Genomic DNA, 27,343 nt, shown 5'->3' with positions numbered 1-27,343 from the left:
TTAGTAATTAAGACATGCTGCTGGGAGAAACAGAACTGAAAACCTTCCGGGCTGAGAAGGGAAGGTAACACTGAATTCGCATTTCTTGGATACTCCAAAAATGTCTGTGTCAGAAGGGTATTTGTACCCCACTCACTTCTTACAGAAGCTAGCTACTGAAACACGCAGCTCTTTGGACGGTTGCATCACAAACAGGGCAGAGAACTGCTCCGGCTGAAGAGACGAGCAGCTTCTACTGAACAGTTTTTCATTTAATTCACTTCCATAATCTAATTCCTGAAGGCTTAAATAGCCCTAACACTGAACACAGAACTGAGGACTAACAATTGACGTCCCTATTCTAGATTTTATTTTGAAAAGCTGGCCAAAAATACAGGAAGGGTTCCACAAGGCAAGGCAACCTGCAAGTGACAGCAGCTGTTCTATTAAAAACACCCCATTTTCTCCATAAGTAGTCATCTGGCCACAAACTGAAAATACTCACTTACAATTCCTTACAATAAACAGTCATTACAGTTAAAATATAGAAGCAATAAGGTTTTCTGTGCCTATGGAAGGAAGATGATATATTGACACAACATAGTTTTACAAGATAGTGTAACAATCTTCACATTACTCTGTTGCTAATTACCAAGGCTTTCCCATATGTGCTTGTATGGAACCAAGAGGGAACAGGTGCATTAAAACACTATTTTTTATTATCAGTTTCTTAGCAGCCTACATGCAATTGGAACATATTCTTTGAGGTAAATGTCATCCCTTGCAATTCTTACAGTAAAGAAAGCAAAGATTATGTGTATGAATTTCTGTTTTCCAATAACCTTTCCCAGGTAGCTGTAAGCAACACGAGAAGGGTACAAGAGTGATATAAATTTGCAAGTAGTTGGATAAACTCAAAAGAATAGTTTGACATTAAACAGCTTTTTCCAAGAGATTGTTTGCTTTAAAGTTTTCACAAAAATAAGACTATGCAGAGGTACCTTTAAGCATAACTCCTGATATTTTTTATCTGATCAAAGGGAGACAGAATTTGAAGACAACTTGCTAGATCAATAATCATTGCTAGCTATTTTCGCAGCCATTTGTCTCCTCTTGCTGTCTTCTCATTAAGGCAGCACAAACGCTCACGTTACTCTGAAAGCAGCAGTGAACGACGCAGACGTGGCCTAGGAATGCTATGCAGAATGCGAGGGAACAAGGTTCCAAAAGGTTCTCAGGCAGGTTATGGCTGTTTTTCTATAGCTGTCACAGGAAGATCTTTAAACCAAAGTGTTTGCCACCATTTGAGAGAGATCAGGCAGACAGTTGTAGACTTCAGTGTCTCAGAAAAAGAAACCTTCATGCCAGAAGTACAAACACAAAGACAAGTTTCAACGAATAAAGACCCCCCCCAGAAAAAAAAAAATATTATATATATATATATATATATATATTTCCCCCTCCAGCTACAGAAAAAGACAAGAGTAAAAGTATCCTGAAGTAACAATACAGTGTCAGCTTACCTTTAATAAAACAGCCTAGGCTATACTGGCACTGGAAGTTTAATATGGAAAGCTACACAGAAAAATTCGAAAAGCTGAAACAGAGGAACAGTTTCTTAAATGAAGGAACAGGTTGTGGGGATTTTTTATTTTTTATTTTGAAATTTTATTCCTCCTAAACTGAAGCTACATAACACACAAGCTATTCTTTTTCCATAGAAGCATGAAAATAATCAGCACTCAGGAAATTCCGATATATTTAAGGTTTTCATATGCCAAATACTAGGCTGTGAGAAAGTATGAGCAAGCGTATTTAGGGAAATATTATGAAGTCATAGCAACAACTGGCACAGAAAAACACTATTTATACAGCACTACTTAAAAATAAACTGAATACTGAGATATAACATCAAGCTCTATGAGTCATGCTACTCTTATGCAATAGAATTATTATGGCAGCCAGTTCTTTAGCACATTTTTTGTTAGGGTTTGGTTCTCCCATCCTTCAAACATATCTGCAGGGTTTTCACAATTAAAGGTAGTTACTTTTTATAGTTAAATGGAAGACTCTGGAAATCAAGGTTTAAGCCTTGGAACAACTAAGGCTGACAGTATAAAATCCAGGCAATTCAGATCAGTAAGATCAAAGAGACGGCTTCTGCACAGATCCTCCACACACATCTTACATGAAGTTGGGGGTTCTTTGGTCAGCGAGGTCGTAAGCAGAAGAGCTAGTAACTCCCTGAGATTGCAGGGTGCACACACCCAGTTCCTGTATTCCCACAACCATTTGGCTTCAAGCAGTCCAACCTTTGTCTTCCTCCATGGCTTCAGGCCCTCTCTGGGAGTACCCAGGCTGCCTTTTTCTTGTCCCTCAACTATTCCCTGCGCAAATGGCAGCCCAGTGCTCTGATGGTTCTGCCAACCGCCACACTGACTGGCCAGCCAGCTCAGCAAATGAAAGGGGCCGTTACAGAGCCCATAATAACATTTTCTTGAGCAGGTACATCAGTTTGTGTCACACCCACCCAGCTCCCTGCTGTCCTGAGGCAGGTAAGAAATGTGCATCTTCATCTCTGCTTCTCTTTAACGTGTGCCTGAAGTGATAAATTGATTTAAAAATGATGGAAGGAGTAGCATGGCAGGCTGGCTGCCAGTTAGAGAAGGCAAAGGTGCCAAGTCTCACTTTCCTCAGAAAGCAGATTAAAGGCCTTCACTGAATAGAAACAAGCTCCCAATCGTGCTCTGTGCCTGCTCCTCAACATGCTTTTGGCCAACACAGATCTTTTAGCTTTCATACTTGTCAGGATATTTTCTTTCCTTGTGCCAAAGAATTTAGGAATTTCCATTAATAAACAAGTTCTCAATACATTACTAATCATGAGGTCCAAAGGTCTTAAGCAAGCTTTTACCTGTGTCACCACAGACACAAACAACCAAACATGAAGCAGCATGGAGAAGGTCTTACCAGCTCATAGCCCTTGCTGTCTTTTGTCATAAAAAGGCCCAGCACACATTGGGTAAGAGAATTTATATAGGCTAAAAATAAACCATGAAATGCAATGCAAAAGAGTAACTGGATAATAAATAGTAAATACTACAATAGCTACAGAAATGGTACAGGCAAGCAAGGCTTGTATTTCTCAACTTAGTGATTTTTGAACAATATTTTTAAAATCGGGACACATCAATCTTGCACACAAGGAAACTGACCAATAAACAAATGAGCCTCCTCTTTAGGGAACATTCTAGCAGAACTATACACTAAAGTCCTTGAATTTCTTCTCTACTGCTAGTGCCCTCCAACGTGAAAAGATATGCTATAAATATCCTGAAGGATAAGACTCATGAGAATTTTAGAAAATATTAATAATAGGTGAGCAGACCTTCAGAAACTGCACAGAGCATCTGGATATGCTGCTTCTGCGCTCAAGATGTTGGCTGAGATGTTGTTACCTGGAAAACAAATTACAAAACTCAAAAATGGTTGCTTCACTCACATTAAAAATACTTTTTTTTTACTCCTTTTCTTCAAGGTGTCAGGTGGTAGAGATTAACACATCACACAACTTGCAAAAACCCATGCAACAAACGCAGACTTAAGATGTTACAATAATCCAGTTGATTCCAAAGCTTCTTTTAAGGTGTTTTTCAACAGAAAGATGGAAAAAATACATAAAGGCATTCTTCAGCTCATCTCCGAGACCCCCAAAACAGATGAATTTTTCATGATCTCTTAGTGTGAATCATGTAGGGCTGTTTGTTGAAACGTAAGATTTTAATGTTCAGAACCCCTCAGAAGATGTCTATTTTGATTAGAAACCTCACTGCAATTCAAAAGGATTTAAAAAAAATAAGGTCTCAGTGCTGCTTACTGAAACCTACAGAAAGACAGACAAGATTTTGAGTCCGATACTCCAACACGAAGGATGTTTGCAGATAAAACAGTATTTCAGGTACTTGAAACCTGAAGGCAACACCCCAGCCTTGTCCTGCAAACCTGATCAACATTTCCCAAAATGTATAATCCAGATAACAGGCTGGAGACAACACTTTTCATGCCTCATTTCAAGAGCTTAACCATTTCCAGAATGGAAGGAACTATCACAAGTTCTCAGTGCCCACACAGCAATGATTCTCCCTCCAGTTATTGTCTCACCTGTGATAGGCTGCTTTAAAGCAAGGCAATCGCTGTCTAGTCCAGGTGACAAATTAGTCCACAACCAAGAAAGCTTCAGAGTCAGAGGATGACGGGATCATTTAGCAGGGTCAGCTATGAGATCGGACCAGATTGCTCAGAGCTTTAAACAGTTGCATCTTGAAAACTGGTGAGGACAGAGACTGCATGAGCACTCCACCCACTTTACCTTGGTGTTTAACTGTCTTGGTGAGATGGAAGAAAAATTAATAGTATTTAGGAAACCAAACAGTCTCTTCAACTACTTATATTGTCCCTGTGTTTTCTTTAAGGACTCCTCAGAAGCGAGCTCAAAGACCAGCCTCTAGAAGGGAAAAGCACCTGTTCACATTCCCCTTTAAACTTCTTTTTGGATGCATAGGGTGGCTTGTCACTCTGGATCTGACTCAGCAGCATTCCAAGTCTGATGACTAGGGAGTGAAACACGAATATGGACGTAACTCAACTTGGATTAGCTGCTCATAAGAACTTTCAGCTATGGTACTTTTCCTTATTACTCAGTGAAATCTGAGGGTTGTTCCATACAGAATAGCAAGAAAACAGAACTTCATTGTACAGAAACAAACGTCCCATGCTTGAAGTGCTAAACCATCATGATTTTCTACCACATGTAGCTACCACAGATATGCTTTACAAAAACTCTATCTTGTATTTCATGGTTAAATAAAGCAATTTAGACATTCCTTCCTCTTTTATTCTATCCAAACAATTTGTTCTATGAGAGCTCCTGATTTCTTTGGGGTTGCAATTTGTGGATGGTTTACACCGACAGAAAAAGATAGTTTTTTAGAAAAACTATAAACTTATATAACAAAACCTGTTAGAATCACAGCTACCAACATTGAGAAGTCCATAAATGAGTAAGACAAGTTAACTACGGAGGGGGTGGGGTTGGTTTATGCATTCAAGTGACATGAAGGAGTTTTAACACCTGGATGCATCAAACCAAGGTTGTTCACTACTACTCTGTGCTGTGAACTCTTCTAATTGCAATCAGTAGATGCAAGTGCATGTTATTAATAGTAGTTAGGCCTCAGACTTTTGAACCTAGAGTCTCAAGTCAACAACTTTGGGTTAATTCTTATTCTCCCATCTATAAAATCAGGAGAATAGCACCCTCTTTCATTTTAAAGAAAATTCCTTAGTTTCCTCCAAAAAGCAACTACAGCACAAATACCAGAGAAGAGTCTGTAAAAGGAAATTGAATTACTACTTCCAGTGGAATTCAGACTGTATGTACGTACATCAGCAGCGCCAGATACTAATTGAGTTTTTGAAAGATGACAGCAACCTGTTTGGTGAATCCCATATCCTAAGCACTGAGGCGAGGAATCTAAGAAACGCCCACCAGCATGATCAGTACTGTGCACACTCCCCTGTGACTGTGAGCAGTATTTATTCTTTTCATTTCTAGCTTGAATAACCAAGTATTTTCCACCTAGACATTCATTCTCCAGTTATCAAGAAAGATTAACCAGTACAGAAGCTACTAGCTTGTGGTAGTCATTCACAACTTCAACTAAGAGTAACAAGGGATTCCTTACATGTCTGCACTGCATCTAAGAGGTGGGACCCAGCTGGGGACTGCTGGTGTGACCCCATGCAGGAGAAAGACAGGCACCTCTTGAGCAGCCACAGGCAGTCCCAAAACCATGGCCAGCCATCCCCTGCTGCCACAGAAAAACTGTGAAGGAAAGTGACAGAAAAAGTAGGAGGAGAGGCATCCATCTGCAGCCAAAGCAGAGGGAGGCAGAAGAAAGGTGCTTCAGCAGGTAGGTGGCTACTGCTGGGTTCCCCACTGCCCTGGCCCCAGCCAGGGATCAGACGCTGCTGTTAAATCTAATTAAGTAAGAAATAAAACTGAAAGAAAAAAAATTTAAACTGCAAGGAGTCAAGAATTTGCTTCAAGACAACTTCCTCACTGCTGTATGTATTCACCAATATCCACATTCGTTAAATGCTACATTTTTAACATGCAACAAAAACCAGCTGAAAGTAGCATTAGCTCACTGCCTTCATAGCCAAGCAATGTACAAATATTTGGTTCATTTCTAGCACACATCAGAAGATCACTAAAGCAGTCAGAATTGCCTTGATACTTAAAACATCTTGAAACAAAATCCAGCTATGCTCATAGGACTATCTCACTTTAGACTCTCCAGGCACATCCAACCCTGTGTGACTGATATTTTATGATGTATACATTTTACAATGTATAATTTAAGGAAGAACAGCTATTTTGGTCATTATATTTTATTAAGAACAGTTTGAATATTTCCTTAAATAAATTAAGCTTAGACTTACTGTTTAAATGTGATCATCTTTGAATAACACACAGAGTGCAGAAGCATGTCTCTGAAGTGCAAGACAACAGCCCAAACACCGCCACACATCTTCAGCCGCTCCAGTAGGTTTCATACATGTATAATAATACTATCTCACTCAAGCACTCTTGAGAACATAGGCCCAAGTTATGAGCCGCTGTTTCTGTCTGTTTTTCTGTTCAAAGACAATACAATCGAACCCTTCAAGCCTCTCTGGGAATACTCTCTTGTAATCACATGCCTTTACTGCAGACATGAGCAATGGCAGAGTGATGCAGTTGTCTGAGAACTAGCAATCAACCCCTTAATTTGCTATCGGACACGTCAGTTTTGTTTGTTTTCATAATCAACACCTATTCATCATTACCAACTCCTACATGCTGCCAGCATATCCTCCCTCTGCATTTTTACAACTAGCCAGGATGACTTACGCAGCAAAATAAGTGACCAGGAAAAAATGTAATTTTTTCCTCTTGACCTGACAAGCTATCCTGTGCAGGGGGGATTATTTTCATTGTGCGTTTTTTCCTTCAACTGATAAAGTTATTAACCACCTTCAGAGATTTCACAGAGGTTACCAATTTTAATTGAAACAAACTATGAGTGCAGGAAGTCATTAACACTGCAAAACTCCAAGCTTTAACTGGCACAGCTATACTGGCCAAGGACATAAAGTTGATAAACAGCTGTGCAGGGATTTCTAGAAGATTTGGATTTACTTAAAAACTTAACATATTTCTATCATACTTATTTGCTTAGCTGTAAATGTAACAGATGATGAAGTAACCAGAATAAACCATGCTAGGGAAAAAATAAATAAATCTCCAGTTCTGCAGAGACAAACCGCACCTGCATTTACAATGCTCTGGTCAAAGCTGGATACTGCTGTTAAAACGCTCCTACTGTATGCCAACCATTAGGACCTACTGCATGCCAATACTGAAAGTTTTTACTTTGGAACCCAAGCACCAAGCTGCACAGAATTCATCCCTATGTTTTAGTGTTAAAATACCCAGGGCTGATGAAAGATTTGTTTACTATGCTGCCATTGTATTTGATCAAGAATTTTTTTTTTTTTTAAATGGACACTACTACAAAACATTAAGTCTGAAAGAGGTGGGATTAAGCAGTTCTCTAATGCAGGAGCACTGTTAAATTTAGTTACAAATTTTAAATGATGGAAAGGTTAACTATACCAAGGATCATACATGCTATTTTATAGCCTTCAGAAATGGAAACTAACATTTTTGAACCTAACAGCATTAAGCTCAAACAACACTAATACGAAAAGAAACATAAACAAATCCTAATCCCTACTACATCATGAAGAGAAATAAGCATGATAACATGAGAATATTGTATTCCAATCTCCTCAAATATTCTTCTGAATAAAGAAATCTCAGGATCTCCCAAAACAAGAAACATAATTAGAAAAGAAAAAGACTGCCTACAAGATCTGAAGTCTTTCCAAAAATCTTTCCTGTCCTTTAGAATCTACTGCAAAATCTAAATCCCTCTTACATATTCAGACATCCTTTAAAACAAGAACTGTTGAAGAGCGTTTGACCTTTCACAGACTTGAACGTTACTGCATGAACTGCAATACAGTGTTAGAAAATGACATATACAACAAAATTATGACAAGTGTGTAAATGCAGTTGCCACAGATCCTGTCAAAAGCATATGAACAGGTAACACAAAATGAAGGTTATATGAAATACATTGTTCCCAGTGCTTTCAAAAACTTCAGATATTCATCTAAGATAAAGTCAAAAGCAAATTAGTCAAAGTTTAACTTGCCTAATATCTGGGTTTTGGAACTATAACATTGAAGCAAAGCAACTCCAGTTTCTAGTGTTTATTTATTTAGTGTCAATATTTATACCAAGGGGAAAAAAAACACTAAGAGCATCATTACCACTGTTAAGAACTCAGAAGCATGTCTGCTAAAAAGCCTTTGAAGTATACCTTTTAGAAAACATACCCTGAAGTTTGCAAAGGATATAGGTACTATTTTTTAAAGTATTTTTTCAGCTATTTCATTTAATCCCACTGGAGGATGAAAATGCATCATCTTATTATAGTCATTGTATATTAATCAGTAACTGTTGAAGGGAGACAACCATTCCCCAAAATCTCTCCCCAAGTTTTCAGACTGATTTCTATACTGACTGTTCCTAAAAACAGGAAAGGAAGTACTGTTAAATAATAGATTTTTGAATACAAGTACTGTAATTGAGCTAAATGTTTTTAAAAGAGCGTCTCAGGTGATTGTTTCAGAATGACTGAGGTGAACATTTTGTTACACTGGTTTTCACACAAACTGACTAATCCTGGCTTTAATCAGTATTTAATTTTCAAACAAACTTTGGAGGTGTGCTACTCTGACATGTACTGAGTACCATCTGCAGATTCTTTAGCTAATGAGGGGAAAAAACAGTAAAAAAATACAATAAAAAGCATCCTTGAATAGTGTCCTTCACTGACATTAAATACAGAAGCTAACCATAACACATTAAAAAAAATCATGCTCCCATTTCTGTTGAGATACACAGAAGAGAAGCAACATAAGAGAGCAATTTAACAGCAGATTTTTTGGTCACAAAGCACTTGCATTTTAGGTTTTAAACCCTGCAACACTGACTTTTGATAGAAAAAAATCCCATTCTAAATAGATACTCTAAATAGATATATTAATGCTTTCTTAATGACAGAAAAAAAGCACAATAAAATTGGCTTTCAGTAAATTTTGCCAGGAAACCACCTGAAGAACTCATAACAGTATAACATTTTAAATAATTTGAAAGATTAAATACTGTATCTATTGTAAACTAAATCAGAAGTTATTATTATTTAACCTGAGTGATTAACACATTAAACTGCAGGAAAAAACTCTGTTTGAATAGAAGTCTGCACCTTTTTCTAATGTTCACTTTTGCAGTTTCCGTGACATGACCCACTAACTAACATGCCCTGCCAAGGTCTCCAAAAATGAAATAAACCTTTGTATTTGACACCCTGTTTGTATAAATGAAAATGAGAAAAATATGCCTTTAGGTATGTTTCCAAGAAGCAAGAAGGGGGCAGAAGACCACATCCCTTCACCTTGCAAATTACACTTGGAAAACACTGGTAGTTTGCAAGAAATCTTTAAAGTGGCCATACACTTAAATAATAACCCTTTAGCTAGTGGAACTAGATGGCTAGTACATCCCTTGTAATGAAAACTGATTTCAACAAAGTCTTTGTGGAAGTATTTACAACCCACATACTTAATACTTAGTTGATTCTACCACACAAAAAACAAGTTTAACTAAAATTTGACAGTGGTGCAAAAAGGATAGTGCAGAGAAACTGAAAAAGAGGCTTGCAGTGATGCATTCTCCAATAGAGAAAATGTGAAACAGTGGTTACAGCTGTACTGACAAAGTAGCTGCAGAGAAAAGTGACATATACAACCGCTCTAAAATGGCATACAATTAAGAAGCAAAACAGAGTATTAGGAAGCGCTGCCTCAGATATCAAAGCTTTACATCTTTTATCTAAAGATAAAAAGGTGCCATGGTGCTCATCTGACCACACAAGTACCACAAAACATGTACACTGCTGTACTTAAATAGAAAATCCCACAGGAGTATATAAAAGTAACACAATAATCACTGCTAGAAGGATATTTGTGTTTTAGACACTGAGAACCATCGTTTCAGCCATGATCAAACAAACCCTCTCATATTTGACAAATGTTAGTCTTTACCAAAGAATCACATTCATTTGGCCAAAAATACTTTCGTTTCTTCTATTGAGCAGCACAGTAAATATTTGGTAGGAAAAAAACCAACTGTTAAATTGGCAAGCAAAATACTTACCTTAAAAGCCGTGTCTTAATTCACTTGCATTTTTCCAAATATGGAGCTCAGCAGCACAACTGCACAGGGAGCTGCAATACCTGCACAGCTTTGCCTGACCTCCACTTCCACAAACAATTCTCTCAGAGCACATTTCATCATTTCCTGCTGGCTGCTGAAAACCTTGTCGCTCAAGCTAAGGTCATTTTTTTCAAACTGCAGCACTCAAACCAACGCAGGGTTTTCACTCACATGTTTCCGATGTTTACGTACTGCAGTGAAGATGAATATTCATTCCTATAATCTCCAGAATAGACCACTACTAGGCCATATTACAGGAAGGTATTTTTAATCATACAACTGCGTTAAGTGGAAAACAGTTTTTAAATACATCAGTGAAACATGTAGGCATATTTTGCAGATGCATTGCTTAGGAAGCAGCTGTGTTGTTTCTGTGTTCCATAGTCAAAAGCTGTATTTTTCCATCTCCAGAAATATGGGACTGTAATACTAATTAATGAAATACTGACACATATTGAATAGAGGCAAGTCTAAATCCTGGGATTAAGGTCAAACATGCTACTCTTCCTGAATCTGAAGGTTATGTTAAGTAAAGCAGCTACTATTCTTTACATCAAGAGAAAACCAACTCGTAGACCTCGTTTGAACCAAATTCAGCCCTAAGACTAACAGATGTGCCCCTCCAAAGAGAAGAAAACAGAAACTGTAAATAAGTGCATTAACAACATGTCAGCATACTGTACCTTCTGTTAGTCTTACAGAGACATGATTGTGCTTGGCAGAACCTAGTAAGACTGATTGGGGCAGGGGAAGCTAGTTGCACTGGTGGACATAGATGAACGTGCACTTTTCACGTAGTTGTTAACTCTGCTGTCTCTCTTTTTCTTTTTTTTTTTTTTTGAGATGTAAATAAATCAAGTAAAAGCAAGACAACTGGAAAACAAAAAGTAATGCTTTTCTTGCCACGGAGAAAGTAATAGAGAAAGCAAAACCCATAACAGGCCTTTCTACAGTCTCAGAAGGACACTACTGAAGATGGAAGAGGAGAAAAGACTCCAAAACCTAGTCATATATCTCAGTTTCTCAGACATCAATGCACTCATACTTAACACACTGTACAGGCATCACATGTCCACACAAAACTCTTTGTGGCCTTTTGGGATTATGATTCTCTATTAGACAAAATAGCTTATTAGGACAGCTACTTAACACATGTACAGTGATAGAAATATCCTATAACATCAGTAATCTTTTGCTAGTATAGCTCATGGTGGTTCCTTGAACAAAAGGTACAGAACTATACCTTAGGACCCTTTCTGCTAATGCAGAAATAAAATAACCATCCGCATAACTGCTGACTTAGTTCAGAGCTGTAAAACAGCTCTAAATGGTAGCTTCAATTATTAGCAATGTTTCTGCAACCATTATCCTCTCAGTGCTATAGTCCTGCTGACAGAAGGCAGGACAAATTACCATACGATACTCCTCAATTCTCAAGATATGCTCAAGGCTAGTTTAATATTTTCCCCCATTCTAGCAATGTAAAAACTGCTAATGAAGATAGCCCTACAACCTGAAAGCAACATTCTCAGCTGTGATCACTGTGAGAAACTTTATAGATCACGTCACCAGTGTCACATCATTTCTGGAACTGAAACAGAAATTACAGACCTCTGCAGAATGCAATTCGTAAGTGTAGGTGTAAAACAAGCACAGGCATACACAGCTCTGACTATCCTTCTTTCCAGCAAATTAAATAACCAATTATTCCTTAAGGAACAACAAAAGACCTGTTCATGTATTTCAGAGTCAATCATTTACTGTAACAGTACAAGTGAACATGTGACCATGTTTCATATTTCATATTAAATAAGATTAATTCTGATTTTAAAGCAAACTGAATCTGGCTTCTCAAGAACAGTCAGGGTCATCTACCTGTTTGTTTGCATTAAGGTGGAAAAGAAGGTTGCTTGCTACTTAGTTTCATTAACATGGCCACTGAAAAGAGAAACACTTGAATTCTGTTTAACCAGATTTTAGGCTCAGTGAATCTGAGGTAAACTTTAGCCAGGACTCCCACGTTCCTAAGCAATTTAATTTTCTGATCCTCAAAGAGTAATTACTGCAACAAGTACAGGAGACCTTTACTTATCCCACTTGGTAATCCACACAACATGGGATTGCTGACCTAGTACAATTAAATAACCTTTACAAACACTTTATTTTATTTTATTTTTTAATAAATATAATACAAACTTGCTCGTTTATGTAAGCAACATTAAAGCGTTACTATGTACTAAACCCACAGGTCTAAGCTACCTGGAAGTATCACTCTGAAGGTCACAGATCTCATTTTATAGCCTTGTGCACATAATTTGACAAGATAAATACACACAGAACTAAATTTGCTTCTAGTTTTTGGGTTTTATTTCTGTTTACGTCACATACAGTATACAAACCAATTTTTAACACTGAGGCAATTGAAAATCTAAAGTTTTTGGCGTACAAAACAAGACGATGCATTAAAACAGGCAGACGAGCTCAAGGTTAGGCAAACAAGAAGCTGGAAGTTTTTCTTCAGTTCTAAGCATTTTACTAATCTCATTAGGAGTTTAGAAAAAAGTAGCCAGCTAGCCCTACAATTTCCAGAGATCTAGATACACTTTAGCTATCCTTTAATAGCTCTCAAACACACAAGTCATTCAAATGTAGAACCTCCAAACACAAAAATGTGCACAAACACACACTTAATTTACTCAACTAATCCCAGACTAGTTTTTTCTATGCTTCTCCCCCTTTTCAGAGGGAGGAAAGCTTTTTATGCCATTTTAAAGTAATGCTCGACTGATGTACAAGTAGGTCAGCCAGCTACCCCATAATCCAAATTGGAATGAGATTCAAGGAAATTAGGACAAGAGGTCCCATTAACTACCGTTCTTGCACTTGCCATTACCATTGTGATTTTTAATTTAAAAAGACTGTGTCATCACTATGTAGCATTTAAACAGCAGCCTTTAACCTGCATCTTGTTAACAACTAAAAGACAGAAAGATGAGATTTAAACAATGGAAAGTTGAATCTAGTGCTGTCACAATGTTAACATCTGAAAAAATAAGCATTGAAAATTAAAATACATAAGGCTACTTACACACATGTGAACTATATATATGGTCAAGATCCAAAGTTTTGTAGCAAATTATCAGTAAAAACATGTGATATACAACTTTATTCGTTCTTCACATACACTGCTAATTAACTTCAGCATTTTTAATGGTTCTACAACATTTCTCAAAACCAGAAACAATTGCTACCAAAGACAGAATTACATTTTTCTATGATGTAGTGTAACATGAACTAATCATGACACAGAAGGCTAGTATCGTAGAGTACAATTACTCTGGAATTAAAATATCAAATTTGTGCACACTCAAACAGAAATGCTTAAGACAGATTTTTAAAATTTACCTTGTACATAAGCCACGTGTATATATGGTCTATACACACACACAGCCAGGAATGGAAAATAATTCTCCTCTGTACTATGGAGTCTTTATGCCATTAGCCTAAGGCTATGTTTAACACCATGGGAATTCCCTGTAATCTTATAGAAGTGCTCCCAGGGCCCACCTCCAATGTAAGGTTTCACCGGCTAGACAGCAATCCTGTACTTATGAGTTCAGCTGGAATATCTGAGCAGTTCACATGCCATACCTCCCTGTGAAGCACCAAGTTTGTCTTCCAAAACCTGGATACACTGCCCTGGAGCAGCACCTCACTCGGTCCCCGCGGGGAGGCAGGGGCAGTGACCCCAGGGAGCTGCTCGCCACATTACAGAGGTGGGGGCTCTCTGGCCCATGTCGGACGGACACCTCACCCCACGTTCTGGAATAGCTTGTGGTTACTGAAATGAGTCACCTGTCTAAATATGATTACCATTGCAGAGTCTTATCTGCTCACGCATCGTCAGTTCAGAGTTTGAGCAGAATCAAAAAAAAAAAGACTGAATGGTTCAGCAGCTGAAACAGCTGCAAGTTGAAAGCTTCAGTTATGCAGAAGTGTCTTGAAGTTACCATTGAAAATAAGATTTCTATTTGAACAAGTATTCCTCAAGAAGAAAACCAAACCATGTGCTTAGTCAATGACTAACATATCCCACCTTTAACTGTCTTTACCACATGGTAGAAGGAAGAATAAAAGAAGTTGATATTAATTTAAAACGTTGCAGAAAAAGGCTTTGACAAATAAAAACAGTGAAGAACATGATAAAAAATTGATATGCAAGACACATGACACAGGATTCATGAGTAACATACCATGGTGATCATTTTTGTAATCACACTCTTCAACGTCATGGGTCAAATGAACATTTCAGTCAAAAACATTGGGAAACTTACGTACTGGCATTTTCCAGTTCTGATTCTGAAGGCTTAGAGCCTTAATGCAACTGTCCAATATAAGTAGTGTTTAAAATGTAGTAACCCTGCATCTAAAAAATAGCCTAGAAACTCATTTCCTATTTCTGCACACCATTTGTCAATTTTGATTACTTCAAAAGACAATGGTTTTAGTGAAGGGGCAGGCATTCTTACTACTTCTCTATGGTTCCTACTGCGCATCAGAGACAAGCCATCATCTGCCCAGACAGCAAAACATACCAAATCCAGAAGGTTTTTGAGTGATGGAAGCCCAGTTAGACCCACAAAGCTCAATGTCAGCACTGGAAATAAACAACACAGATGGTAACTCTCACTCATTCCTCGCGAGCTTTCTTGGGAAAGCCATAAGTTGCTCTAACCCACTAACAGTAAGTGCAGCTATCACCTTGGTAACATTTGCTGAAGAGTCATCATCGCAAATAACCTTCACGCAATTGAGCTAGCCCTCAGTCCACTACTGCTTTAAAAAGTGATCAACTCTCCTAGCTCCTAAACCTTAAGCTCTCAAAACAACAAAGCAATATATTTAATATAGCTTGGGGGATGTATAGTGATTTACTGAAGTTATTTCAGAACATGCAAAGATGTCTTTTAGACATATGTATTGTTCAAAAAAGAACACTAAAAAAATGAAAGAAATCGTCTTTTTTTTTTCGTGCAACGAAGTCTTATGAACATCTGGTACCACTATCTGAAGGGTCCATAACACACTCCTATAACAACATTTCTTTTATAGCAAGGTGAGTGTCCTCACAGCAGAACCAACAACACTAATAGATTTGTTTAACTTGAAGTTCAGGTTATACCAAAATCATTTGCATAAGTTTCCATATCCGAAAGATAAACTGACAGCTACTTCATGGAAGCAAAACGTCTGTATATTTGATGCATCAAAGACAAAAAAAGAAAAAAAACAGTATTACACTTAAAGATGGAAGTTTTAACACACAAAAATCATCGTCAGTGAAAAACATGCTATACTCAAAAGATTAATCACTTTGCTGTTCCCAGTCAGTTCCATTTTGTTTGCTTTTTTAACTTCCACACACACACTTATAACCCTTTCCCCCCCGCCCTTACGCTACAGAAGAAGACTACACGGTTGAATCTTGTAGCCACAGCCATTGCCTAACCTTTTAACTAGGAATTCTAATACCTGAAGAAAAGTGTCACAATAACAAAACATTTTTCTGGTACAACAGAGAAATTAAAGCTATATCTGATTCATGTAATGATACAGGTCTTCCATTATACATAGACTGCAAATAGACATGTACCTAATAGCTTGAAAGAAAGCTCATTGGGTACATAAACACTCAACAAAATAAACTTTGTCCCAGGCCTGTTACACCCTGGTATAAACATCTATTTCTTATTACATTAATATCCTTTTTTGTAACATCCATTGGCACAAGGTATGTTCTTTTTCCTACCCTCCTCCTCACTATTTGCATTTTCTCTCATTATTCTCACACAGTTATTAAATACTCAATTACCCGATTACATGATTGAAGTTGCTCTGAAAGCATAGAAAGTCCAGCATTACTATTCACAACACAAATCACAAGAACATGAAAAAAGTCAGCAAATAATGCCTGACTACAGTCTTAAAAAAATCTCTAAACCAGAATATTTTAGTCCTGCATTTCTATCACCAGCACCTAAAGCTCCTTTCAAAGGAAGGCAACTATTCTCCCAGAATTGTTTGTGTTTGTTCTTATTTTTACACAAATTAAAGAATTCTAATGGCATCAAGCCAGTCTAATTCAGTTAGACATTTGGTTAGAATAGAGGATCCACACAGAGTTCAGTTTTGAGAACTTTTTGTAAAAGAACCTACAATACTTGACACAAAGCTCTTGGAAAGGACTTTAAGCTCCTAATGAAATCAAAAGTAAATTGAATTTTACTCCTTCCTGTAGCCAGTTATTTAAAAATGACACCATTGAGAAACAACATTAATTCAAGTAGAAACTCTGACAGTCCAGTAGTACAGATACAAAGAAAAAAACGCAAAAAGTTTTTTCCAAAGGACCTTTGAATTTCTGCAGCAAGTTCTTTCTTCTGAGCCACTGAATAACAATGCCTAGTACAGACTAGAGCAACTTCAAACTGCAACAGGTAGTGCTATCTGATACCAAAAGAGTTCCTAAGGGTTTTTCTAAGTTTTCTTCTTTTTTTATTTATTTTTGTATTAGTATATATGAACTGTATGTCCACAGCATTTAAAAAAGAAGTTTCTAAAGCCAGTCTTCTCAATCTGTACAACCTTCTGAATGCATTTATTGTCAAGTCGCAGCTTGGACTAAATACTACTAACAAAATTACCAAAATAGTAACACTAACCCCAGCTAGTAAAAGTAACTCCACTTGGTTCCAGCTGACATATATGAACCAAAATACACTACCACTGTCCATTTTCTAGTGTCTGGGAAAGGTAAAAGTAAATAGATGCTAGCACTAAGTAACACAAGTAGGATAGATAGAAAGGAAAACAAGTCATATTGATAACCCTGATATAAAGAAATCAGAACACACTGTTATAGAAGGGGTTCTTTTGAGCCAGAATTTTTTCATGTAGCTCAAGTCCAATGACATGCAAGTACAAATCCAACACTTTCGTCTATAACACAGGGGCATTAAAAGCTTATCCAAATTCTGAAGACTTCTAAAATCATCCTTTACAGTCCTCTAATTAGGCTATTTCAATGACACAGTATTGCAAGGTATTACTCAATTTCAGGATCTGGATGCAATTTATTACCCAAATTCATTCAGCTTAACACAGATAACCAGTAACTCTAAGTCAGGTTTTTAGATTGTAGGCAAAATTACAATTCCAACAACCAGTTGTGAAGTGGATTTTTAAGTAGGTAAGTTTTTGTTTGCTTCAATATTTAAGTTTCAGTATGGTAGCTCTAGACAAAAAGTTCAGCTATACATAGACATGTATGCCAAATCACTACTTGTATTCATCTTTGTTTCGGCAGGGACAGAGTCAATTTTGTTTGTAGAGGCTCACACAATGCCATGTTTTGGATCTGTGATGAAAACATAACAGGGGGATGTTTCAGCTGCTGCAGAGCAGGGCTCACACAGAGCCAAGGCCTTTCCAGCTCCTCATGCTACCCTGCCAGCGGGGAGGCTGGGGATGCACCAGGAGCTGGCAGGGGGCACAGCCAGCACAGGTGTCCCAGCTGGCCAGAGGGACATCACACTCAGCAATAAAACTGGTATAAAGAAGGAATAAGGAGGGGGGACATTCAGGGTGATGGTGCTTGTCTTCCCCAGGGACCGCTCTGCATGCTGAGCCGTGCTCTCCTGGAGGGGGCTGAACTCCTGCCTGCCCGTGGGAAGCAGTGACCGAATTCCTTGCTTTGCTTTACCCAGTGAGCCTCTCTATCCCAGCCCCTGAGTTCTCGTACTTTCACCTCTCCAATTCTCTCCCCATCCCACATGGGGAGAGCGAGCAAGAGGCTGTCAGACTGAGCTGCCAGCAGAGGCTAAACCACAGTCTTTCATCCAATTTGATGATTTTTTAGAAAGTTGGCCATCTGGGAAACAAGATTTAAAAATGTCTTTTTAAGCTTGCATAGTTAAATTCTCAGCATCTCTCAGTATACGGAGCTATATAAAGCTGCTTAGTACTTGGAATTCGGTGATGGTGAAAGATGCAGAAGACATGACTTTCATCCCTTCCTCCTAAAGCAAATACTATGCCCAGACTGAGATTTTTCACAGTAAGCCCAATTTAAACATGCATGCCGACTCTGATATAAATGCCTAGGTGCAATATATTATATTTTTCACACTCCAAATATTTTCATGAGCCAGCATAGGTGCGTAACTAAAGAAAATAGCTAAAACTCAATTCATTCTGGACAGCAGACCCCAGGCATAAAGAACAATGCAGAGATTCCTAGAGGACTGTAGTTAAAATAAATTTAGACACACATTCTTTCATTTAATACATGAAAGAACAGGACAAGCAGCAGCTAACCCTCAATGGGTATGGGGTAGTGCTCCCTGTTCAGAAATTTTACACTACTAGCAAGTGATGGAAACGACTTTGATGCTACTTATATTTGAAAAAAGTAATCAATGCCTCATTCACTTTTTTTTTCCAAAAATAGACTGCCAGGAGTCCACATCAACTGCTGCATCTATCAATAAAATAAAGTTAAAATAAACACAGCACATGCACAAACCTGTGACAGCCATCACAACAAAGCAATTTAGCAATAGCTGTTTTATGTTCCTTATTTCTCCCCATTTGAAGGACTAAACACTGCTCAAGTCCAATTGCTACTGCATTATAAACAGTGCTTCAAAAAGGTGTTATACAAAGTCTTTCTGAAAATGTATTACATAACTTTGTTCTCTAACTGTTCACTATAATAAAGATTCAAATGTCCACGTGATCCATTATTTTCTAGAAAAATTCAAAACAGTTTTATAGAAGCATGTTTGTAAGATTTTCAGCTTTAAAGAGCTAATCTGTACAACAGCTCTTCATGGTATTTTTCCTACCATATAAATTGCATGCCAGTGAGTATTCTAGCCAAAGTAGATACTTTACACATCCTTGAAAGTTAATAATTTCATAGAAACTTTATAAACTTCACTGCTGAACTAGTAACATCATTTCCCTCAGACTTAATGAGATTAATCTTAAAGGATATGACACCAGTACAGCATTAATGAATTAAAAAAAATGTATTTATCCATATGTATGAATTGGAAAATAAACACTGCAAAAGCAAGAAACACAAAATGTGCACAATGAAAATACCTTTAGATGTATTTAAGGGCATCAGACCTGCTTGACTCTTTCCATACTTCCTTGCCATCCAAGCAAGGTATCTTGGAAATGGCATAAGATCGGTTAAAATTACCACAAAACTAGGAATTCTGTTCAATTAGCAGACATTACACGCTAAATTTAGCACAGTTTGTCCATGCTTATACAAAGGAAAGTGTTTCTATAATACCTACTAACGTGTAGAAGCAAAGAGACTTCCTATTCTGCCTCTTTTGCAGGAAAGGGGAGAAGGGCAGAAAAGGATAAAAGTATCAAAGATACCCAGTTGCAGTTTTCGTTTCTCTGCAGGGGAAGGTAGAAAAAGCCACTGAACTGGATCTTTAGAGAAACTGAGACTACTTCACGTCTTATTAGACTGATCAAAGTCTAAAGTAAAGAAGCTATAGGTTGCCTTGCAGTGTGAAATAAATCCAGAATTAAGTGTATGTTTGTTTTAAATATTCACATGTATCAATTACTACTGTTTTGCATGGATCAGATGCATCAGAACTGCTAATGACTTGACACCCATTAGAGCTGCACACCACAGATTTTACTCCCAATACCCACATGACACATAGGAGCCATGTGATACCCTGATCTAAACGAAGTGCTAAAACTCCAGTCATTCAATACAGACTAGATCCATGTATTGTTCTCCAATACAGGTATAACACAAGCAAAGCTGAAGCAGCTGCTTATACACTACTTTATCCAAAGGATTTCTTGGCCAAATTCAAAACAATTTTAAGATTCACCTACAGGTCCTTTAAATTTAAGGGACATTGACTGTCCCTTAATTTCCCCAGATGTGTGTTCAGAAACATAAATAACAGACTTGGTCCTACCTCAATGAACTGAGAAGACTTGTGATAGCTGCTGAATAAACTTTCACCTTTCCCAGTGTAGAGCACAACTAAACAAAGGAAAACAAGGTGTCCTACAATACTGCCCACTCTGCTTTCTTGGCAAGGTGTTCTGTGCTAGCCAGTCTGGGCACTTGCTTCAAAAAAAAAACATCAGGTGGAACAGCACTTTGCTGAGAATAGCTAAGAAAGCAGATGGGGCAGTGTCACAGAACAAAACAAGAGGATCCAATGAATCTTACTCAATTATTTTTTGAGGGAAAAAAAAAACCAAACAACAGCAGAGTCTACAATAGGGTAGAGAATCAGGTTTTCCAGCCTAGGAGATAAAAGGCCTGGCATGGGTTTTGTGTATAACTAGATTTTCCCTATAAATAAAAGAAAAAAAATAAATATTGAGTTGGAATTTGGGAATACAATCTAGAAAGCTATTTCTCCAAACCTAGTTTATCAATGAAGTGTTAGCAGATGAGTTTAAATCTTCTGCTTGAATTTCCAAAAACTATTTAGCATTTACTTTTTTGGTAATTACAGCATTTGATTACTTAAGAATGTGTGTCAGTGCTACACACTACAAGCATTTAAGCTGCTTACAACCAAGTATTTTAAAAGTCAAAAAGTAAAAACTTTTAGCTCCTTTATAGTTAGTTTATAGTTAGAACTTGTTTGAGTTTGAAAAGGATTTCAATTCCATCTTCTTGTCCTTACACATGAAAAAAATCACAGAATGGTAAGGGTTGGAAGGAACCTTTGGAGGTTATCTGGTCCAACCCCCTGCTCAAGCAGGGCCACCTAGAGCAGGTATCCTAGAACAATATTCGAAGCAAACTTTCAAGAAAAAGACAAAGCAAGTTAACCTTTAAGTTTATAAATTCAAGACCATTTGAAACTTATTCAACCATGCATCTAAAATTGGTTAAAAAAAAATCGAGAAACATAAGTGTAAATGAATCTTCAATTCCCTTAACTATAGTTTAAGGGTATAGTCTCTTGGTAACAGTTTTCAATCTCAGTCAGCTGTATTTCAGCAGCTCGCATAGCACAGCTTCAGCTGCTAGGATGAGTAACGCTCACATTTATATAGACTCCTTTTATATTTTATTACATCCTGGCCATCTTTGCCATACATGAAATTATATAAACATTTATGCAGACACTTGTTTATACCCAACATTCACGTTACCACTTAACTTTATAGAAGTTATTCACGGGGATGCTTATCTCAGCCCTAGCCTGACCACTTTGTTATATTATAAAATTTGTTCTGCCAACAAAGACTGATCTGGTCTTCTCACACGTCCACAGCCACACTTCCTGACCCATCCCCATGTCATCAATTCCATTCAGGAAGCCAGGTGTGAGGCTTTACCCAGCTGAAAACTCCTCTGTCCAAAATAAAAAGTTTCTTGCTGGACTAGGGAACCAACTCGGGTCCAACTCGTACCAAAGCAGCAGGCAGCAAGAACAGCTGCCCCCAGGGAAAGAAGATGATTTCCCATTTTCGTAGCAGTACAGGCTGTCCCTGGTTTTAAAGTCAGTTGGGTTGTCAGTGAGTAGAAGTGGCAACAAGTATCCGAGCTAATTTAACAAGTTATAAAACGTTACACTAAGAGGAATAAGCAAACACACATTCAACACAGGAAATAAAAAGTACTCCAGTAAGTCTGAGACCCTGAAACGCAAAAAGATATTTTCACTGTTCATAGGAGTGGCAGGCAGACAAGCAATTAAGAAAAAAGTTACATTTTTGCATTTGGGAACACAACTCAAGCCTAATTATCACCGAAGCCCAGTCACATAAGTCACAGGCCTGAAAAGTGAATAAACAATTCTAATGTAGCGACAGAGGATGGAGTGGTCACAAATTGAGCAGCAACACTTGTGCAAAAATACTCCCTAAGTATGGGAAGGATTAACATCTCTAACGAACACTGCCACTCCACAACCACCCTGCAATGCCCTCCAGGAGCTCCTATGGTGGACGGCACTAACTGGTACCTATGAAGTGCGTGTGGAAGAGAATGCTGCACTACCCCAGGCTCATTTCGTCCCCCCAGCATATGTCCAGTGCTTCATTTTCTCAACCCTAAAACCTGCATGGAATCCTACACACACACCTGGTGACAGCGCCCCACCTCAGAGCACGCTGCATCCAGCGCAAGGGAACTCCACACAGACTTGGTCTCAGAAGAGAGACAATGATAGGACTCACGGAGACTGCTTGCACACCAGGCCCGAGCTGACTTGGTCTCCAATCTCAACTGAGAAGACTCAGATTTGGCACAGAAGATCACAGGAACACCACGTTCATCCAGTTTTAGTATTAGTAAACAACCCACTACTTTATAATCAGAAACTAAGAGCTCGCAAGTACATCACAACCATATGATATATAAATCACAACAGGCATGAGATGTTTAGGATGTACTTGTGAGCTCCTCTTCAGAGGAGTTCATGGTATCACTTAAAAACTGTGCAGCACCTAATCCCAGGGCATCTCTTATTTTGCATGTATAAGCGTGCCAAAAGATGACATAAAACCCAGCCTTTTAAGTTTCAACAAAACTGATTGAAACAAGTATTTAATAATATAACATGACAGACTACTCTCACCCTCTCCATTTTTGCTGTTTTATTGTAGCCAGCTTTATTAGTCACTTGTCTAGAGCACATGATATAAGGCAAAGAATCTTAAGATTTTTGGTCTGTAGGATGCCTTAGAATTCTTATAGTTCTACACAAGTAGGAAGGGGTTAATAACATGCACAGGCCCCAGAACAAACACTGCAATATACAGGTTTCCAACACTGACAAAATATTTACAGTATGTTGTGTAAGCCAGGACAGTTTTAAAATATTTGCATATTCTAAAAAGTTGAACCAAACCACATCACTAAGGCTTTAAGTCATTTTCTTTTTGCTTTTGAGCTAATTACTGTGCCATGCTACTCACAATATCCCTGCTTAGCTAGATCCCTATTTGCTAACTGGGGCTGGGTACCTTCTCAAATATTGACACATCCTGTCCACCAAACCTCACAGGACTGGCAGCACACACCCGCTCAAGCAGACCCACTCACTCCAAGGAGCACACAACCATGCAGACTTTAGACCAACACCCTCAGAGAAATGTTGACTGTCCTCTTGCCCCAAGCAACATACCATGCCAGAAGAGCAGATAAAGGAATGACATTCAAGTCTAGCGACAAACTGGATTATGACCACAGACTGGCAACCAACCCTGGGAAACAACAGCCTTCTTGATGTTGAATTCAAGTTGTTCTTCCCCAGCTCAGTGAGCCAGCGAGCCAGGTAACATTCACAGGAATACATCACAACAGAACAACAGACTCAGAGCACTTAGCTCTGTTTATCTCAGTACAATTACATCACATATTTCCTGCTTTATTCCTTTTCATGCCCCAAGAAAAATTCATCAATACATTAAATCAAGCCAAAAATCAATAACTAGGTCTAGCTGAAATGGAAAAAAAATACTTTTTGAAGCTCTCTGGATTAAAACAGAATTTGAATTAAATAGTACATTAGAAAAAAAAAAAGTTGTTCAACTCACAAACTAGTCCTCAGTTCAAGCATTAGAGTCTTAATTTCAGGTCTCAGGCAATAAGTAATCATTAATTTATCTTAGAACATCTTTAAAAAGCAGAGATTCCAAGAAACAACAAAAAGACAACTCCAATGTATCAGTTTGTATGCATGTCGAAACATACCTATTAGGGAGAAAGAAGTTCAAATCTGCGTCTACCATTCTCCTGGCTTACTGTCAAAGGAGATGCGCTTTTCAAGACCTGCATCTCCCACAATGAGAAAAGCATGCACTGCCTCAGAAGCATAAATTTACCGTGTTTAAGATAATTTGTATTACTCATACAGATTCACAGAAGCACAGACGATTCTTGACTAGCAGCACCACTAAGCATTTTATCCTTTGCCATTGCTGTCACAAACACTGAACTCTCACCTTCTGCCTCCACAGGCTACCAACATAAGTCACAGTAACCTTTACAATCTTTTTAATCACAAGCAGGGAAGCACAGAATTGACATAAGGACTTCCTTAAGACAGCAGCTCACTCAGCTCCAGAGGAACCCATACACTGGATGACAGCATGAGAACTAAACTCATGTCTAATGCCAAACTGCCCAAATATTGCATCTGATAAAAATAATGGGTTCATAATACCGATTTTTCAGACCAACATTTAATTGCCCCGATGCAACAGAATTAAGAAGACATGTACCGGTTAGAAAAAGATCATATAGGTATTTTCTGAAATTAGTATTTACAAACATTCATAGATCAAAATGTTGTCCAGAATATCACTGCAGTCAGAAAGCCATGTTAGTATAATGGTAGTTTAAATACTACAGGAATAAAACAAATGGAAAAATGCAATTAAATATACACTACAAAGTAAAATAAAGATTTTGCTACGCAGTTGACTTGTGCAATATGGAAACTGTGTCATAAACCAGTAAGAGATAAAAAAAAAAAGTTAAAGAATACTTAAGATCATCCACAGAGATGCATACAGCCAACATCAAGCCTAGCAATTATAAATGCCATCTAATTGCTCAGCTCAGCATTAACTACTTTATCCCCTTGCAGCATACCCTTTTCAAAGGGAGGAAAAAAACATTCAGGAAAAAAAAACACACCAGCATTCCTAAACAATTTTGTCTGTCAATCATTAATAAACTACTTCATCACTACCTACAACTGTGCTATGTATCTTTCTTTTAACTCTGATGTTGCGTGGTATGCAGCTTAATCCCCGGGGGCAGTTTTAATGTTTATTCTAGCATGGCACTGCGCAGCATGTAGACCGTGAGGCAAAGAAACTAACTCTAGAACTGTAAACTACGCAACCAGGGGAGTCTGGAGCACTGGAAAACTGAACTGCCATGCTAAGGTTAATGCTGCAGAGGACAATGTAGCACCTGCACTCCTCTCCTGCTTATTGTACCTGAGCTACAATATGGCAGGAGCAGAGATCTCCAAAACGATGCTGTATTGAACTAATTAGACATGTCCCAAGTGCTAATACATGCTAGTGTTTAAGCTGATTCAGTCATAATTGGCAGAATATAACTACTATCTTTGAAGGTAAATTGCAGTTTGACAATAAATAATTTCATACAGGTATGAAACAAGAAGCATTAGTGCTTGGCGCTAATAACCATAATAGTTAAAAAGTACAACTAAGAAGTTTTACCTGCCTGAAAGAGTCAGCAAATTGCTTAAGTTACCTTTTACCTTTAAGCAAAAAGTGTTTTTATGTTTTTTTTCCACCAACAGAAAACAATGAAGCAATGTTTTTACATTGGTCTCATCACGAACGTAAGAGAATGATCTTTTTGTTGCCCTAAGAATGGAAACTCGCTCACTTAATGTGGTCTTCACTGTGACTATTGTAACAATGCACTGCTAATGTTTTTATCTTTTCAAAGTAGTGAAAGTGTTTTGTGTTTAGAGAAGGGCTGAAAAAAATCTAGAAACCAAATAAGCAGAAGGGGAAAAAGTGCCCCCTGTAGTAAGAGGCATAATTACTCTCACTGCATATAAGAAATGTTCAGGTAGCCTGTTGTGAGGATACAGAGTACAACAGAGGAAACGAGAGTCCAGCGCATCCTAAAGCTCATTTTTTTATCCCAGTTTGGCTTGTGGAGAAGTGATCAAATTTACTGAAACAAGTACAGGGGACGTGAGAAATAGCATATTTGTTTTAAACTATAGTAACTAACATTTTTGATAAAGAATGGCTGCCAAGAAAACTGAATAACTAAGACCACATGATTACATTTGACTTTCAAACATTGAGTTTACGAAGGACAGCAAATGTCACTTGCACCTTCCTGCCTCCCTTACTGTGAGGGCAAAAAGACGAAGGCTCAGAAGACTTCAGCTATGAACTTCTGAGTCACTCCAAGCAGAAACAGACAAGCAGCTGGGAAAGATGGACACAGTGTGCCACACAGACACCGTGGGTACCCAGCCTGTCTCTGACCAGGTAGCCTCGGTGTACATAAAGAGGCTTCTCTCTATCGCACAGATGTTTTGCTCTGGGAGAAGATGAGGTTCCTGCCACAAGCCAGAAAAAGGAAAGTCAAGAGGGAAGATGTGAACAGCAAGACCAAGAAGCCCGACCTATCTAGGTCGCTACAGGGACTCAGGAGGCTGCGAGCAGTTTCTAACCTCACTTTACCTCCCCCCCAATAGACATCCTTACCGGCCATCATCTCGGCCACGGGGATTTCAAACCCGAGAGCGGGAAGGAAATAAAAAATGACCCTCCCTCCTCGCCCCACTCCCAGAGCAGCCAGCTCCCCCCCCAGCACAGAGCCTGCCCGGCCCGTGGCGTCATCCCCGGCCCTGCCCTTCCACCCCCATGCGCCAAGCAAGGAGAGCTTCGCGTTCCCCGCACGGCCTTCACCCCGCCGCCGCCGCCGCCGCCGCCGCCGCCGCCGCCACCCCGACCCCGCAGCGGGAGCCTAGCCCCTCACCCCCACTACCACCCCGGCCGCCATTTCGCAGCCCCTCCCCGCACGGCTCCGCTGGGGGCTGCGTACCCCAACCCCCGTCTGCTGGAGCCCAGGGCGGTGCCGCCCTCACCTGGAACGCCGGGAGCCACCCGTGCCCGGTGCCCAGCGGCGCTGAGGTGAGGACGGAGGAGGGACGGACGGACGGAGGGAGAGGGGCGCAGGCAATGAGCACGGTCCCTGCGCTCCAGCCGCCCCGCCCCGCCATTGGGCGAGACCATGCACGGATCCCGCCCCGCCATCGCCCATTGGCTCGAAGCGGCTGCCAATTAACGCCGTTTCCTCGGTGGCGGCTGGGGCTGAAGAGAGCT

The 27,343-nt window shown here is 38.9% G+C and overlaps 1 protein-coding gene across 7 annotated transcripts in view; it reads right to left on the bottom strand.

The window, feature by feature from the left end:
• Positions 1 to 27,261, bottom strand: part of PACSIN2 (protein kinase C and casein kinase substrate in neurons 2) — a 58,343-nt gene extending 31,082 nt beyond the window's left edge. For 3 of the 7 annotated variants that reach the window (XM_080576698.1, XM_080576701.1, XM_080576702.1), the window contains exon 1: positions 27,106 to 27,261. The gene's annotated coding sequence lies outside the window, so the exon portion shown is untranslated. Of the gene's footprint in view, positions 1 to 3,367; positions 3,438 to 4,140; positions 4,456 to 10,369; positions 10,718 to 27,105 lie in introns of those variants that run through there. The other 4 variants (XM_080576699.1, XM_080576704.1, XM_080576703.1 and 1 more) reach the window with 4 other exon arrangements.
• Between the last annotated feature and the right edge of the window lie 82 nt (positions 27,262 to 27,343).

The sequence above is a fragment of the Anser brachyrhynchus genome (genome assembly GCF_964034855.1).
Source record: "Anser brachyrhynchus genome assembly, chromosome: 1".
NCBI classification, from domain to species: Eukaryota; Metazoa; Chordata; class Aves; order Anseriformes; family Anatidae; genus Anser; species Anser brachyrhynchus.
The sequence above is the reverse complement of the archived record's forward strand: the minus strand, read 5'-3'. Positions and strand labels throughout refer to the sequence as shown.